General features: G+C 36.9%; 1 pseudogene; it reads left to right on the forward strand.

The window, feature by feature from the left end:
- The first annotated feature begins 766 nt into the window (after positions 1-766).
- Positions 767-2389, forward strand: LOC128042524 (uncharacterized; annotated as a pseudogene).
- Positions 2390-15557: the final 13168 nt, after the last annotated feature.

Here is a 15557-nt window from a genome sequence, read left to right on the forward strand (position 1 = left end):
AGTAGCTACGCCGAGGAAAGACGACATTTCAGAGGAGAAGTGGATGGTAATTCTTCAAAATCTTCAAGAGGAAAACGTTGAGTGGAGAGCTCATTGGTTGCTTCCAGATGAGATCCTGTATAGGTGTGGTAATTTCGATTGGGTTCCACTACTTGGGATTTGGGGAGCTATTGGATATGCCCCATTATTGGTGCTGAGACAGTATAGGTCAAGACAATTTATACCTGCGACCCAAGGGATAGCTGATTGTGAATTTTCGTACAAAGATAATGGTTATAGAAAGAAGATTCAAGAGATGTCTAGCGCGTGGAAACAGATTCACCGAATGAAAGGGTTACCTGTGGGTCCGATGACAACTCCTGAGTATAATGAATGGTGGGTTAGGAGAATCAACGACAATATACCTAAGATAAGTCAGGAAAATAGCCAGTCAATAGAGGAGCATTTGTGAGTCATCCCTTCTGAGTTGGAAATCATAAGACATGATTTTGAGAGAAGAAATATGGATTTAGAAAAGAAGATAGAGCAAGTGGAGGAAGAAAAGACGAACTTGAGATTAGACATAGACGTTCAGAAGCTTGAAACTGAGAAATTAAGGAAAGAGAAAAATAAAGCTGAGGAGGAGTTGGGTAGTCTGAAGACGGATTATAAAAAGTTGCGTCTGTCAATAAGAACTGCCTGGTTAGGAAAAACTTCAGAACAGTGGCGAGCAGAAATTCGAGAAGTAAAGGACAAAGCCGATAGATGGGAACAAAAATTTCAAGAGATGCAGAGGCGAAACGAGGCTTTAGAAAAGAGTTTGTCAGAAAGTCAAAAGGAAAAAGGCGAGTTAAAGGGTAGGGTGATCGTGTTGGAAAGATCTCTTCGTCAGTATCAAAATCGAAATCTTGCACTAGAATTGAAAGCAAGCTTGAGCAAGACTGAAGAAATGAAGAAAAGAATAGAAGAGCTAGAAACGGCATTACAAAGTTGTGAGATCCAAATCAAGTACTTGAAAGCAAAAGAAAGTCGTGATAATGAACAGCTCCGCTACTTTCAGAGTCAAGTTAGGAGTAGAGATCATCTTATGGAAGAAGCTGTGGTCCAGATTCGAGAAGTAGCTGATCACATCTGACTTTAGCGATCTGGTGACATCTTTGAGTCTGAAATATGAATTAGAATCAGATCGAGGGCAAGAATTAGCTTTGTTACTTAAAAGGATTAGAGTTCTGGGTACTAGGGCAAAGTCTTATTTGTAATTCACTTTATGTAAAGAAGTTTAATTTCTAGTAAAGTTTTCTTAAATGGAATTGAATCAAAATTGACGCCTTTTTTGCATTAATTTCATGCATTGCATTACTTCATATGCATTTAAAAAGTATTAAAAGATTCTAATTAATTTAAATCACTCCTCGGTTAATCTAGAAACCAACCAACCAAACATTGTTATAGTACCCACGCAAAGTCAGGAGACATGGACCAAAGATTGGAGAGAATTGAGCAAATGCAAAAACAGATGCAAGAGCAATTAACTAAATTTCAACAAGAAATGAGGAATCAGATGCTAGAATTCCAAATAAATATGATTAGCCAACTAACCCAATTATTAGGTAAAGGGGTAGAAAAAGGGAAAAGCCCAGCGATTCACTTTGGGGATGATAATGAGGACCCTGTCTATTCCCCTGTTTTTACCTCGATAAGTGTCCAGGCCCAGCCAGACGTATGTCCACAAGAGGCACTCTTTACTATCAGATCCCTATAATATCTGACTGGTACATCGACACCAGTATATGGCCTGACAGACCCAGAATCCAATTTAGCTAATCCTTTTGCTCTTGATAATCCAGCAGACATAAAACAGGCGAAGGTAGAGTACCTAGATACTGTAAAAGCCTCAAGGAAGAAGGGGAATAAGGGGAATAATGCAAACATATATAACAAGGGCCACTCAAAACCAATCGCTGTGGGCCGGCCAAAGACAGAAACCACCAGCCATCAGAGCCCTTTAAAGCGAGAATCTTACACGAAGGCAAATACAGAAAGGCCTCAATTCACGCCTATACCGATGTCATATAGTGAGCTATATCAAAGCCTATTTAATGCACATGTGGTGTCCCCTTTCTACCAGAAATCAATGTTGCCTTCATTTCCTAAATGGTATAACGCGAATGCTCAGTGTGAATACCATGCAGGAATTGCGGGGCACTCGATAGAAAATTGCACTGCATTCAAAAAGATAGTTGAAAGATTTATTAATATAGGCATTGTCAAGTTCGATGAAGCCTCCAATGCAGATAATCTGCTACCCGACCACATTGATAATGGGGAGAATGCAATAAATGAAGAGGTGTTGGGAAGGGTTCACATCAATGTCATATACGAAGACATAATTGAAAAAGGACCTTGTTAGATATCCACCCTTATAAACTTGGGAGTGTTCTGAATAATTGGACTGCAGAAGAAATCCCTGTAGTATTTAGAGCTTACTTAGAGTAATATTCAACTTGTTGCTTTCAGCCTAGAGGCAATAAGAACTCATTTGTGAAATAGGCTAATGTCTGAACGTCATTATTTTAATGAAATGCATCTTTGCGATCATTTTTGAGCCAATATTCTTTCATTCTTTACGAATAATTATTTTTTATTCTTTCATTCTATTGGATTATCTTCCAAATAAATCTTTCATTCATAATCATACTGTACAGATTCTTAAATTCATACATTCTTTGTATAATCTTTTGGACCTACAATACGTCCCTAGATATCAATGACATGAGTGACGCTGCTATAGACTCAGAATCTCCTTTTGAGCGAGACATGTGTTTAAAGGGATCTCATTATTTTTAAGGTGACATAGATTGTAGCCTATTTCCGGACTTGTTAAGGATGGTATAACAAGTCGAGAAACGAATCTTACCTTACAAAGAATCATTGGGATACATGACTTCTCCTTATGTGGGGCATGAAGGTCATTTGGTCGATCTCGCTAAAAGAATCTGGCGGTCATCGATTCATCTTTGTGGTCATCAATTACTTTACTAAATGGGTGGAAGCTGCTTCATATGCCAATGTCACAAAGTCGACAGTTAGCAAATTCGTGAAGAATCATATGTCAGTATGGAACACCAAAAGGATCATATCTGACAATGTACTAAATTTGAACAACAGCACAAAATCAAAAGTTTGTAGTCTATTCACGATTAATGCCATATTGCCCAAAAAAAAAGATGGCGCAAAAAAAAAGATGGCGTAAAAAAAAACTCTACCGGGAAAATGCCTTTCTCTTGGGCCCATCGTTGTTTTGCCTATTGAAGACAAGATTCTTTCTCTCTAAGTTTTTGGACCCAATTCCGATTGAAGAGGAATGTTCAAAGTTATCCATCATGGTCAAATGCGCTAAAAGCAAATGATGCGAGCTCACAAAAAAGGTTCACCCTAGAGAATTCCTTGAGAGGGACCTGGTATTGAAGAAGATCCTTCCCATACAAAAAGAACTTTATCCCAAGCTGGGAAGGACCTTATGTAGAAGGCCTTATCTGGAAAAGCGTCAATTTTTATCAGAAGGGATAACAAGAACATGCCTAATCCTATGAGTTCAGATTCAATCAAAAAATATTTCAAAAAAAAAAGAGAGGCCAAGGTGAAAATCCGCAAAGGACGCCTTGAGACCAAAAGGGATTTGAGTTGAAAACCCGAAAAAGGCGGCTCAAATTTTGATCAGAATGAGACATGAGGTGATCAGAGCAGCTCAAATTTTGATCAGTTTGAGGCATGTTGTGATCTTGCTATACCTGAATCAACAGGAAAGGGTAGGCGACATCTTGGGACATCGACGAAGTATTGTAGATCTCCTAAACACATGTCAAACTTAGAATGGTCTTCAGAAAGTTTGTACAGAGAAGCTCAAGCTGCGATATCTGGGGCACCCAATTTTATACTATTTATATTGAATTTGTTGTTCTTGGAATACTTCATTCTTTTCCAAGATACATATTCCCAATCAATTTCTTTGTTTACTATTTTTGATAATCTATTCCTTTCGAGCTATGCTCAGAACCAATTGTATTCTCATCCATTGTTATGACCTTTTTGCAAGCATGTTGCATTGGAATAATGATTAATGGACTAATAAAACTTTCACAAGGGATGTTTTGCACATTACTCAAGAAGTTTATAAATAATACAAGAACCTGAATCAGGACTATTGTTTAGAACGCACCATGTTTAAAGGTTGGAAATTTGAAAAGGAAGAGTCTAAATTAGGACTTTTTATTTGGATTTTATTGTCAAAAACATTGATTGAAAAAATGACAAGATGTCGTGTTGATGACAAAGCTTAAATAAACAAGCAAGCAATGATCACAGACAATGGGAAGAGGTTTCCTTAGAGAAGAAAGCCTTTATTTGTGCATGAGCCTTTGGTACGACACCCTGGAATGGTGTAAGGGACCAGAGAGATTTAGATCATATATCCTTGAATTGTGATAGGAGAGGATTAAGGAAAAGCCATATATTTCTACCCTTGGGTTACAGTGGGAAAATGATGGTACAAATTTTGCGCCCCAATGGATTGAACTATGAGGTTTACAGTGGGGGGCAACCTAACTAAATATTTCTTCAGAAAAGCCAGCCAAGCAAGAAGGCGTTGTAGCACATCAGTGTTAAAGCCTTAATAAACTTCGAGCAATGACAACTTAAGTGAGAGCATTCTCAAAAAAAAATTACACATTTGTGCAAACACCATTCACACATGTCTAGTTAGGAGCATTGATTCATTTTATGCCATCCTAATCATTAGGCATAATTAGGTTCATTATAAAGGTCATGTTCTCCAGAGAGCAGATCAGTGAAGATAACAGATCTTGCCTTCCTGCACCGACAATGAAGCGGTCGAAGACACCGACCTTGCCTCCACAGGTTGCGGCGAGCGATTTAAAATAGCAGATCTTGCCTTCCCGCACCGACAAATAAAGCGGATCGAAGACAACAACCTTGCCTCCACAGGTTGCAAAGAGCGAGTTAAAAATAGCGAGATCTTGCCTTCTTGCACCGACAATAAGCGGATCGAAGACACCACCTTGCCTCCACGGTTTGCGCAAGCGAGTTAAAAATAACAGATCTTGCCTTCCTCCTGCAAACAATGAAGCGGATCGAAGACACCACCTTGCCTCCACAGGTTGCGATGGAGCGAGTTAAAATAGCAGATCTTGCCTTCCTGCACCGACAGCGAAGCAGATCGAAGACACCAGCCTTGCCTCCCTAGGTTGCAGCGGAGCAGGTTAAAAATAGCAGATCTTGCCTTCCTGCACCGACAACGAAGCAGATCAGAGACACCAACCTTGCCTCCCTGGGTTGCAGCGGAGCAAGTTTAAAATAGCAGATCTTGCCTTCCTGCACCGACAGCGAAGCAGATCGATGACCCAGCCCTATCTCCCTAGGCAGTAGTGGAATAGGCTGAAGATTGTGAATTCTATCTCCCTGATCAGCAGTGGAATAGGTTAAAGATTGTGAATCATGTCTCCCTGAGCAGTAGTAGAGTAGGTTGAAAATTATAGATCTTCTCTCCCTAAGCAGTAGTGGAGCAGATCGAAGTCCATAGCCTTATCTCCCTGGTCAGCAGTGGAATAGGTTGAAGATTATGAATCCTATCTCCCTGGTCAGCAGGGGAATAGGTTGAAGATTGAGAATCTTATCTCTCTGAAGTTGCAGTGGAGTAGATTAAAGCCAATAATCCTATCTCCCTGAAGTTGCAGTAGGAGCAGATTAAAATTACAGATCTTATCTCTCTAAAGTTGCAGAGAGCAGATCGCATCTGGTCTTATCTCCCTGCAGTTGCAGTAGAGCAGACTAAGTAAGAAAGTCTTATCCCCCTGAAATTGCAGTGGGGCAGACTGAATGAACAAATCCTATCTCCCTAAAGTTGTAGTGGAGTGGATTAGAATGATGGATCTTATCTCTCTAAAATTACACCAGAGCAGATCGCATCAAATTCATCTTTAAGTTGCAGCAGATCAAGTTGAAGCTATAGGTCTTATCTCCCTGAAGTGGCAGTAGGAGCATATTAAAGATAGCAAATTTTGTTCTCTTGAGAAACTACAACATACAAATCCTACCTCCCTGGCATTGCTGTGAAGTAGATTGAAGCACTAGTTCCTATACCTCTAAAGATGCAGTAGGAAGGAATGAGACTACTTGAGGAAGAAGGGTACCGACAGCCAGCACGGTCAGGCAAAATTGGGCATTTTAAAAGTCTTTGCTCTATTCCCGTTACACGATAACGAGCAAAGAGGGGCAGCTGTAATACTCAATTTTCCATGGGCTCGTTAAAACAATAAAAACCAAAAAAATAATAATAAAGTTAAATAGTCCAATATAAATTACAAACCCAGAATACAGGGCCCGAATTACAAACCAGCCTATATGGCCTAAACCCAAAATAAATAGAGGCCCAAAATTAACCCCCAGGCCCAAAGCAATTTCAGAAACCCTAAGGTTCTAGGGTAAACTTCGGCCGCCACAACCATGCCCCCGAATATCCGCGCGATCTTCATACCTGCGCATCAAGAAGGGAAATAGCAGTATATGGAAAGAAAAAAGATTGCGAATCAAAGAAAATGGATTAGATTTATTTATGATATTGTAATTTTGGCTATAAAAAAGCCATTGTAACACTGCACCAGGGGGATTTTTCGGAAATAAAATGAAAAAAGCTATTACTTTCGCAACACAAAGAGCAAAGAATTGATCAAAGGTTGTTACTTACAGTTTTTATTTATTTTCTACTGTTATATTTATTTTTTTATCATTTATATACATACGAATAAAATAAATAAGAGAAAATAGAGAAATAACCTGTGTTTTGAGCCCAAATCGCCGTGAACGGCTGAGGAAGTTGTCTCCGAGGAAAGACGACCGGAAACCGAAAGGTTTCTTGGGCTTTTGAGGGTTTTATGCTTACCTTTTGGAGATTTTTAACCCAGATTTGGGCTTAGAGGGGCCTAAGGAATCGAATAGGATTTTCCCTTTTAAGCCACCACAGACAATGATCTTGCACCGGAGATCGTGATCGGTGCGGGCCGTGTGGTGATCGATGATGACCTTAGGCCTGCTTTCGGAGGAAAGACGAAAGGTTGAGAGCTTTTTTAGTTTTTTTTTTAAACAGAAGGGGAAAAATGAAATTTTTAGGTCTTTTTTTTACTTAAATAGCCTGGTGAAACGACGCTGTTTCACCAGGCCTCCCCAAATGCCAAAACGGCGTCGTTTTGGGGGACCAACCCGACTCTAACCCGACCCGGCCTAGGATCCGCGTGTTTTTGAGCAGAGGGGTAAATTGTGCTTTTAGCCCCTCCGCCTTTTTAATATTTTACAATTAAGTTTTTTTATTTTTTAATTCGCCCTTTAATTTATTTTCAATTTCAATTTGGCCTCATTTGAACGACGCTGTTTTAGAGGAGAAGGAAAACTTCCTTCCGCCCTCTATGTAATTCGTGTTCGATTTAGTCCTTTGGCTCTATTTATTTGCGAATTTACCCCAAAATTTTGAATTCAGTTCAATTTAGTTTTTTTATTAATTAATTCTAGTAATGTAATTATTATTTTTCATTTATTTTTTTCATTTTTTTCTAACAAATATTCTTTTATATAAAAACATGTGTATATCTATGGTTTTTTGTATTTTCAAAATGCTTAAATACCTATTTATTTTAACATGTATTTTATAATTTATATGTATATACATATTTTCCTACTTTTCTCTATTTTCACAAATGCATTATGTATTTTGTTTATATAAATCTTTTATAATCTAATTTTTATATATAAATTCATGTGTATTTTCATAGTTTAATGTGTATATCATGTACCTTTTATTTTTTTGCTATTTATTTGTGTTTTCATTTATATTATTTTGCTCGTTTATGTGATACTTTGCATGTCATTGTTTATTTTTTTATGTATATTAGTTTTATTTATTTATTTGTATGCATTATTTCTATGCCATTGTAATATTTATTATTGCATTGTATATTTAATGTAGCATCACATCATTTTTTTACTCGATTTCAAACTTTTCAAAATTGAAATAATGCTTGTATTTAGGATTTTCAAGGAAATTGAGCCCTAACGTATTGGGTTCCAATTTTCTTCGTTAAATCTAACAATCGAACATTTCTCTTTAATCAAAAAATAAGAACTCATTATTGGGAATTCAACATGTTGTGTCCTAACGTATTGGATGTGACGCATTGATTTCTCGAAATGAAGATTTTTTCTAAAAAATAATAAAGGAAATATTTCAAGTTTGGGATTTTGGAGGAATTGTGCCCTAACGTATTGGGCCGCGATTTCTTAAATCTTGAATAAATGAATATTCTTTTAAATTTTTATTACACGAGTATTCTGGCCTAAATCATTTTTGAGGAAATTAGAATGTCGTGCCCTAACGCATTGGGTGTGACATTTTCTTTCTCTGAAATGATAAAGGTTTTAATACGTAACGTTTTTTAAATTTTTGCTAATGATTATATATTTTCAAATTTTCAACATTAAGACATTAATTAATTAACTAGGTACCAATTTTTGGGCGTTATGAGGGTGTTAATCCTTCTTTATACGTAACCGACTCTCGGACCTGTTTTTTCTAAAATTCGTAGACCAAAGTCGTTTTTAGGTGACCCAATCACACCTTAATAAAAGATTGGTGGCGACTCCAAATTTTCATCGACAACTAATTTTTGTTTTCTTCCAAAAATAAAAAAATGGTTTCGATATTCATCTCTAGGCAATTCAGTGACAAATCGTGGTGTCTGCTTCTGAATTGATTTCAGACCTCAGCTATCGTGCTATTGTTCAAGTTAAATGCATTTTCCAATACCATCTTCTCTGGAATTCTATATAAGCATATGATGACATTGGCGTATGAAGCAGCCTTTAATGATCTAAAAAATGAAGCAATGCCCATTAGAAGTTTTTGATAATGGTGATGTCCATGCCCTATTTTGCTTAAAATTTGAGCCGCCCATTTCGGGTTTTCAACTCAAAGCCACATTTGGTCACAAAGCGCCCTTTGCGGGTCTTCACCTTGGTCTCTCTTTTTTTCTTTTTCTCCTTTTTATTTTCATTTTTATTTTGATTTTTTTCTTTTTTGCTTTTGACTTTGATTTTGATTTTTCTTCTCTTTTTGTTTTTGATTTTGATTTTGATTTTGACTTTGATTTTGATTTTGATTTTGATTTTGATTTTGTTTTTGTTTTTGTTTTTTTTATTGAATCTAAATTCATATGATTAGGCAAGTCCTTGTTATCCCCTTTTGATCAGAATCAATGTTTTTATAGATAAAGTCCTCCACCTAAGATCTTCCACTTTCATCTTGTATGGGAAAAACCTTTTTTGGTATCAGATTTCTTTTATAGAGCCTTTTGGGGCACAACTACGACAGAAAAATTTGGATCTTCCTCTTTAATCAGGATAAAATCCAACAACATCTTGAAGGGATGGAAACTCGACTTCAAATGGGCAAAGTTATGTTGACTCAACGAGAAAAGCATTGCCCCGGTAAAGAATTGCATCATTCATACTGCAAATTTCTGAAATCGTACTGTTGTACAGATTTCATTATAAGCGGTTAACCGAGGCATATCCTGGTATGATCATATAAAGACATCTTTGAATTCTAGAGGTAACTCAACAAGGTATTGCTTCGTCTCTACGGTCAGGTCAATTCTAATCTTCACCAAGCTCACAATTTCTAATGATTCCTTGAGAGGTAGAATCTGTTTATCCTCTTGTTCTACCATCCTTAACAAGTTCGGAGATAAGCTACGATCTATGTCATTTCCAAAGTTATGAGATCCCTCTAAACACATGCCTCGCTCAAGAGAAAAATCTGAGTCTATAGTAGTGTCATTCATGTGATTGATATCTGGGGACCCATAATAAGTACCAAAGAATATACAAAAGAATGTATAAATTCATGAATAATTATTTGTACCATATGATTATGAATGAATGAATAATAATTTGGAAGAAAATCTAAAAGAATGAAAGAATCTGGAATTATTTGTAAAGAATGAAAATATTGGCTCGGTAATAATTGTAAAGATGTATTTCATTAAAATACTAACGTTCAGACATGAGCCTATTTCACAAAGGAAATTTCTATCATTTCTAGGCTAAACAACAAAATGTTCTGAACATTACTCTGAATAAGCTCTAAAGACTACAGGGATTTCTTCCGCAAGCCAATTGCTTAGAACACTCCAGATTTATAAGAGCTGATATCTAATAAGGTCCATTTTCATTTGTGTCTTCATGTATGTCATTGGTGTGAACACTTCCCAACATTGTGTGTATGTTTTTCTCCTCTTTAATTTCCTCACAGAGCTTCATCTCCTTGTCGTCCATCATGCCTGGAACCAAGGCCTTGAATTTCACACTCTCTTGAGTCTCGTACCCCTTCTCGTGATGGAACTCACAATGGTTCCTTGTCTTTCCATGGTTTCCTCTTGAATCAGAAAAAACTAATCCCCTTCCTGCCCTCACGTCTACCCCATTATCAATATGATTGGGTAGTGGATTTTTTACGCTGGACGAGTCATCAAATTTGACAACACCTATGTTAATGAGTTTTTCAACCAGTTTCTTGAAGGTAGTGCAATTCTCTATTGAATGCCCCGTAATTCCCGCATGGTAGTCGTATTGTGCATTCGTGTCATACCATTTGAGATACGGAGGTTGTATGGGTTTTAAGTAGAAGGGGGACACCATACGTATATCAAATAAGCTTCGATATAACTCACTATATGACATCGGTATAGGTGTGAACTAAAGTCTTTCTGTATTTGTCTTTGTGTAAGATTCTTGCTTTAAAGGACTCTGATGTCTGGTGGTTTCTGTCTTTGGCCTACCCACAGTGATTGGCTTTGAGTGACCCTTGTTATACCTGCCTGCATTATCCCATTTATTCCCCTTCTTCCTTGAAGCCTTTGCAGTATCTGGATACTCCACCCTCGACCGTTTTGTTTCTGCTGGGCTATCAAGAGCAACAGGAAAATTGTTCCTCAAATTGGATCCTAGGCCTGGCAAACAATTCACTGGTGTCGATGTACCAGTCTGATAATGTTGGGATTTGATAGTAAAGAGTGCCCTTTGTGAACGCCCATCTGGCTGGATCTGTGCACTTATCGTAGTACAATCTAAGGAATAGGCAAGATCCTCAGTATTAACCCCAAAGTGGACCACTGGGTCATTCACTTCTTCTAAACCTCCAGCTAGCAATCGGCTGAATTGGCTCATCATAGTATTCTGTAATTCTAGCATCTGATCTCTCATTTCCTGTTGAAATTTGGTCAGTTGCTCTTGCATCTATATTTGCATTCGCTCTAATCTTTCCAACCTTTGTTCCATTTCTCTAGTCTTTGCTTGGATACCGTAAGGGTGTTAGGTTGATTAGCTGAAATAAATTTACTCAATTAGGCTCTTTCAATGGATTTTTGCATGTGATGTCATGTAATGCATGAAATGAATGCCTAAAGAGACGTTGATTCTAATTCAATTATATTTAGAAAACTTCACTAGAAGGCAAATTCCTTTACATAAAGCAGAGGCATGTACGGCTTCGCCCTTATATTCCAAGAGACAACATCGATCTTTTTTTTCGTCCGCATGTTTGAGATAATCTCGCCAATTTCCAATAGATGCCACTGCTAGCTCCTTTTCTTGATCTTGGTCGCGATCCATCATCTGCCCATCTTCATAGAGCTCGTCGAAGGCTCTTGGACAATCATCTTGAACTTTTAGGCCACGAAGTAAAGGTCACGAACTCTTTCATCACCCTTCTTGTGTTTCTCAGAATATATTCAGGCAGTCGTAGTGTTTTTCGCTTTATCAAGGAATTCGTATTCCATGACAAGCTTTCTAATTTAGTAGTCAGACTTGAATCAATATCTCTTTCCTAATATGCAAATACAATGCAATCATAATCAAAACACAACAAGAGGGGTTAGTACAAAACATAAGCAAGCAAGGAAAACAAAAGTACCTAGTCAGGTGACCACTAAGGGTTTGGAGTGGCTCTACCTAGGATAGGTTCCTAAGGTCTTCTATATACGATTTGGCTCTAAAGTTGAGATACCCGAACCAGCAGATTCCTCGATCTTCACTCATTATAGGCTCATACAGACCAAGTTCGGTTCAGGGGGATACATTTCCCTATGGCTGCACGAAGATGAAGATCTCACGAAGACATAGGTACGGATGTATCCCGAAAGTGATCCACTATCCTGCACGGAGGTGAAAACCTCACGAAGGAGTAGCTTCTCACTCCCACTTAAAAAGGGTAAGACTAAATAGTCTTTATGCAATATTATGCCAAAATATAGAGCTCAAATTACAGCAATCATACAAACAAGTGCAAAAAGAGGATCGTAACTTTTCAAATCAAATTTTCAATTTTTGACAATAAGACAAAAAACAATCAATTTTGCGGCTTGACTCTCTTATCGTCCCCAGTGGAGTCGCCAAGCTATCGAAACCATTTTTTTAAAAATAAAAGTAAACAACACTCAAAAGCCATCACCACCACCACAACCACGGCCACCAAAACCATCACTTAAAAAACCAATCAAAAAGCAACAAAAGATTCAAGAAAACCAAAAAATCAAAGAAGCAGCAGCCAAGAACCAAACTTAAAGGAGGGGAAAACGTTTACCTTTGAGCCACGCCCACCGAAAAGTGAGAGGGGCCGAGGATTTAGCACGGAGGCGGTGCCTTCGACCTTTGGGGGGTTGCCGAATTAGAAGAAGAAAGGGGAGAGGAGAAGGAAAGAAAAGAAAGAAGAACAAAGAAAAAGAAGAGGGAGCCCGTCCATAGCTACCGAGGCGGACGAGATCGGCATAGCGACAATGACGCATGGGGTTAGATTTCTACCAAGAAGAAGAAGAAAAGAAAGAAGAAAAAAGAGAAAAAAGGAAAAAGAAAGAAAAAAAAGAACAAAGAAAAAGAGAAAGAAAAAAAATAATAATAAATATAAAACTTAACAGTCGGGTCAAACCGACCCGAGTCTAAGTTGACCCTACCAAGAAGCCAAGACCACACCAAAGAACACCAGTGATAATAAAGAGCCCATTCCCAAAGCCCAAAACAAGAACTAGCAAAAAAAAAAAAAAAGAACAGCCATCTTTAGCAGGCCCGACTACAGAACCAACCAGAGGCCCAAAGAATAAGCAAGAAGAAGAGCCACAAGAGGCCCGATTAAATCACAAACAAGAATGCCCAAAGAACCCGGTCCGATTCAGTGACCCCAGGCCGAATCAAGCCCAACGCCAAAGAGTAAAAAAGGAAAAAAGGAAAAGGTTTTTTGGTAATTTCTTAATCTTTTAATTTAATCCATTAAATTAATATTTTAAAAATAGTTTGTTTTTTAAATATTATTATACGTATTTTGTTTACATATTTAAATATATATATATAGGTATAAATAAAATCATTTTAACGCATAAGGCAACGAACCGATTTAGCATCGAGCCATTGATTTCATCGCTATGTCGGGTGAATATCGATGGCTCGTGTTAAATACGGGACGCCCTTCTAAAAATCGAAAATATTAAAAAATCCTCGTATTTTTAATAAAAATTTTCGTGTTTTATTAGAATCTTGATTAAATATTAAATTGATTCGGTTTGACACCAATTCGACGATTTCATCGCCATGTCGGGGTGAATATCATCGATTCATGTTAAATACGGTATTTTTTAAAAAATCGTGTTTCAAAAATTTTCATGTTTTCAAAATTTCTCGTGTTTCAAAATAATAATAATAAAATTTCCCGTATTTCAAAAAATATATTCGTGTTTCCTTTTTTTAAAAAATATTTCGTGTTTCAAAAATTCTCGTGAATAAAAAATTTTCGTGTTTTCAAAAATTCCCGTGTTTGAAAAATGTTTTCAAAAAATTCTCGTGTTTCAAAAAACTCTCGTGAATATTTTTTTTGACGTTATCGTGTTTTCAAAAATTTCCGTGTTTGAAAAATTTTCGTGTCTTCAAAAAAAATTCTCGTGTTTCAAAAAACTCTCGTGAATATTTTTTTGATGTTATCGTGTTTTCAAAAAATTCCTGTGTTTGAAAAATTTTCACATTTTCGTGTTTTCAAAAAAAAATTTCTCGTGTTTCAAAAATTTTCGTGTTTTCAAAATTTTCATGTTTTCGTATTTTTAAAAATTCTCGTATTTCAAAAATTTTCTTGTTTTCAAAAAAAATTTTCGTGTTTCATAAATTTCCGTATTTTCAAAAAAAATTCGTCTTTCAAAAATTTTCGTGTTTTCAAAAAATTGATCGTGTTTCATAAATTTTTGTGTTTCAAAAAAAAAATCCTCGTGTTTCGTATTTTATCAAAATCTTTATGTTTTCAAAAAAAAATTTCGTGTTTCTAAAATTCTTGTATTTTAAAAAAAATTCGTGTTTTTCAAAAAAGAAAAGGTTGTTGCGCTTTAAAATTCTCGTGTTTCAATCGGATCACGAGCAAATATTAAATTGAACTCGTATTTTTGAAAATTAAGACAACGCGCGTTTAACGAGATACCAATTTTGGGCGTCGCGAGGGTGCTAATACCTTCCTCGCAGAATCGACTCCGAACCCTAATTTTCTCTGGATTTTCACGCAGACCTAAAATTACCTCTTTTTTAGGAAAATTTAAAAATAAATTTTTCTTCTAAAAAGAGAATTTATTATGTGTCCGATCACACCTAAAAAAAAGATCGGTGGCGACTCCTTTTGCAAATAAAATCGAAACTCCATTTTCAAATTTTCAACAATCAATTCGATTAGCGCCCATCGCCGAAATTTTTAGGTCGCTACAGCTGGCGACTCCGCTGGGGACTTTTTTTTGAGAGTCGAGTCTGGTGATGAACGCATGTTGTCAAAATTTTCAAAAGTTCTTGTTCAAATTAATTTTTAATCGTGATCCTTGAATTGTATTTTTGAAAAGTCATGCATCTGCATTCGGTTTTTTAATTAATATTTTTCTAACTTGTTTATTTTTCCGTTTTTTTCACTCTAAGTTTTACAATTTTTTAGTTTTTTAGTAAAAATAAAGATAAAAAGGTTTGTGAGTTTCTCTCCACACACCGTGCACTTACATTTTGCATAACATGAGCTCTCTACCCGGCTCCGTCTGTTTAAGTGGAAGTAAACGCTTCGCCTTCGTGAGTTAACTTGTCCTCCGCATGAGCTAGTGAATTACTTAGGGTTACATATGACTTATGCTTTGTGAGTTAACTCGTCCCTCCGCATAGGCATAAGTAAATGTAATCCTCGAATTGAGCTCGTGAGCTGTGATGGGTGATGACCGAGGCTCCATACTAACCTTAGTAGGTGACAGATGGACAATTCGAGTACCTTTCTAGAACCAAAACCACATATAGCGAACCGTACGAGCCACCCAATTAGAGCCATGCCGAACCTCTGTCCGTTTGATAGTCACCAAAATAAGTACACGGGAGAAGCGTCTCTTACCTTTTATTTCTTTTACATTTACACTTGTTGCAAGGGAATCGAGTCTGTTTAATAAATTTGATCGGTTAGA

The sequence above is a fragment of the Gossypium raimondii genome, chromosome 7 (assembly GCF_025698545.1).
Source record: "Gossypium raimondii isolate GPD5lz chromosome 7, ASM2569854v1, whole genome shotgun sequence".
Lineage (NCBI taxonomy): Eukaryota > Viridiplantae > Streptophyta > Magnoliopsida > Malvales > Malvaceae > Gossypium > Gossypium raimondii.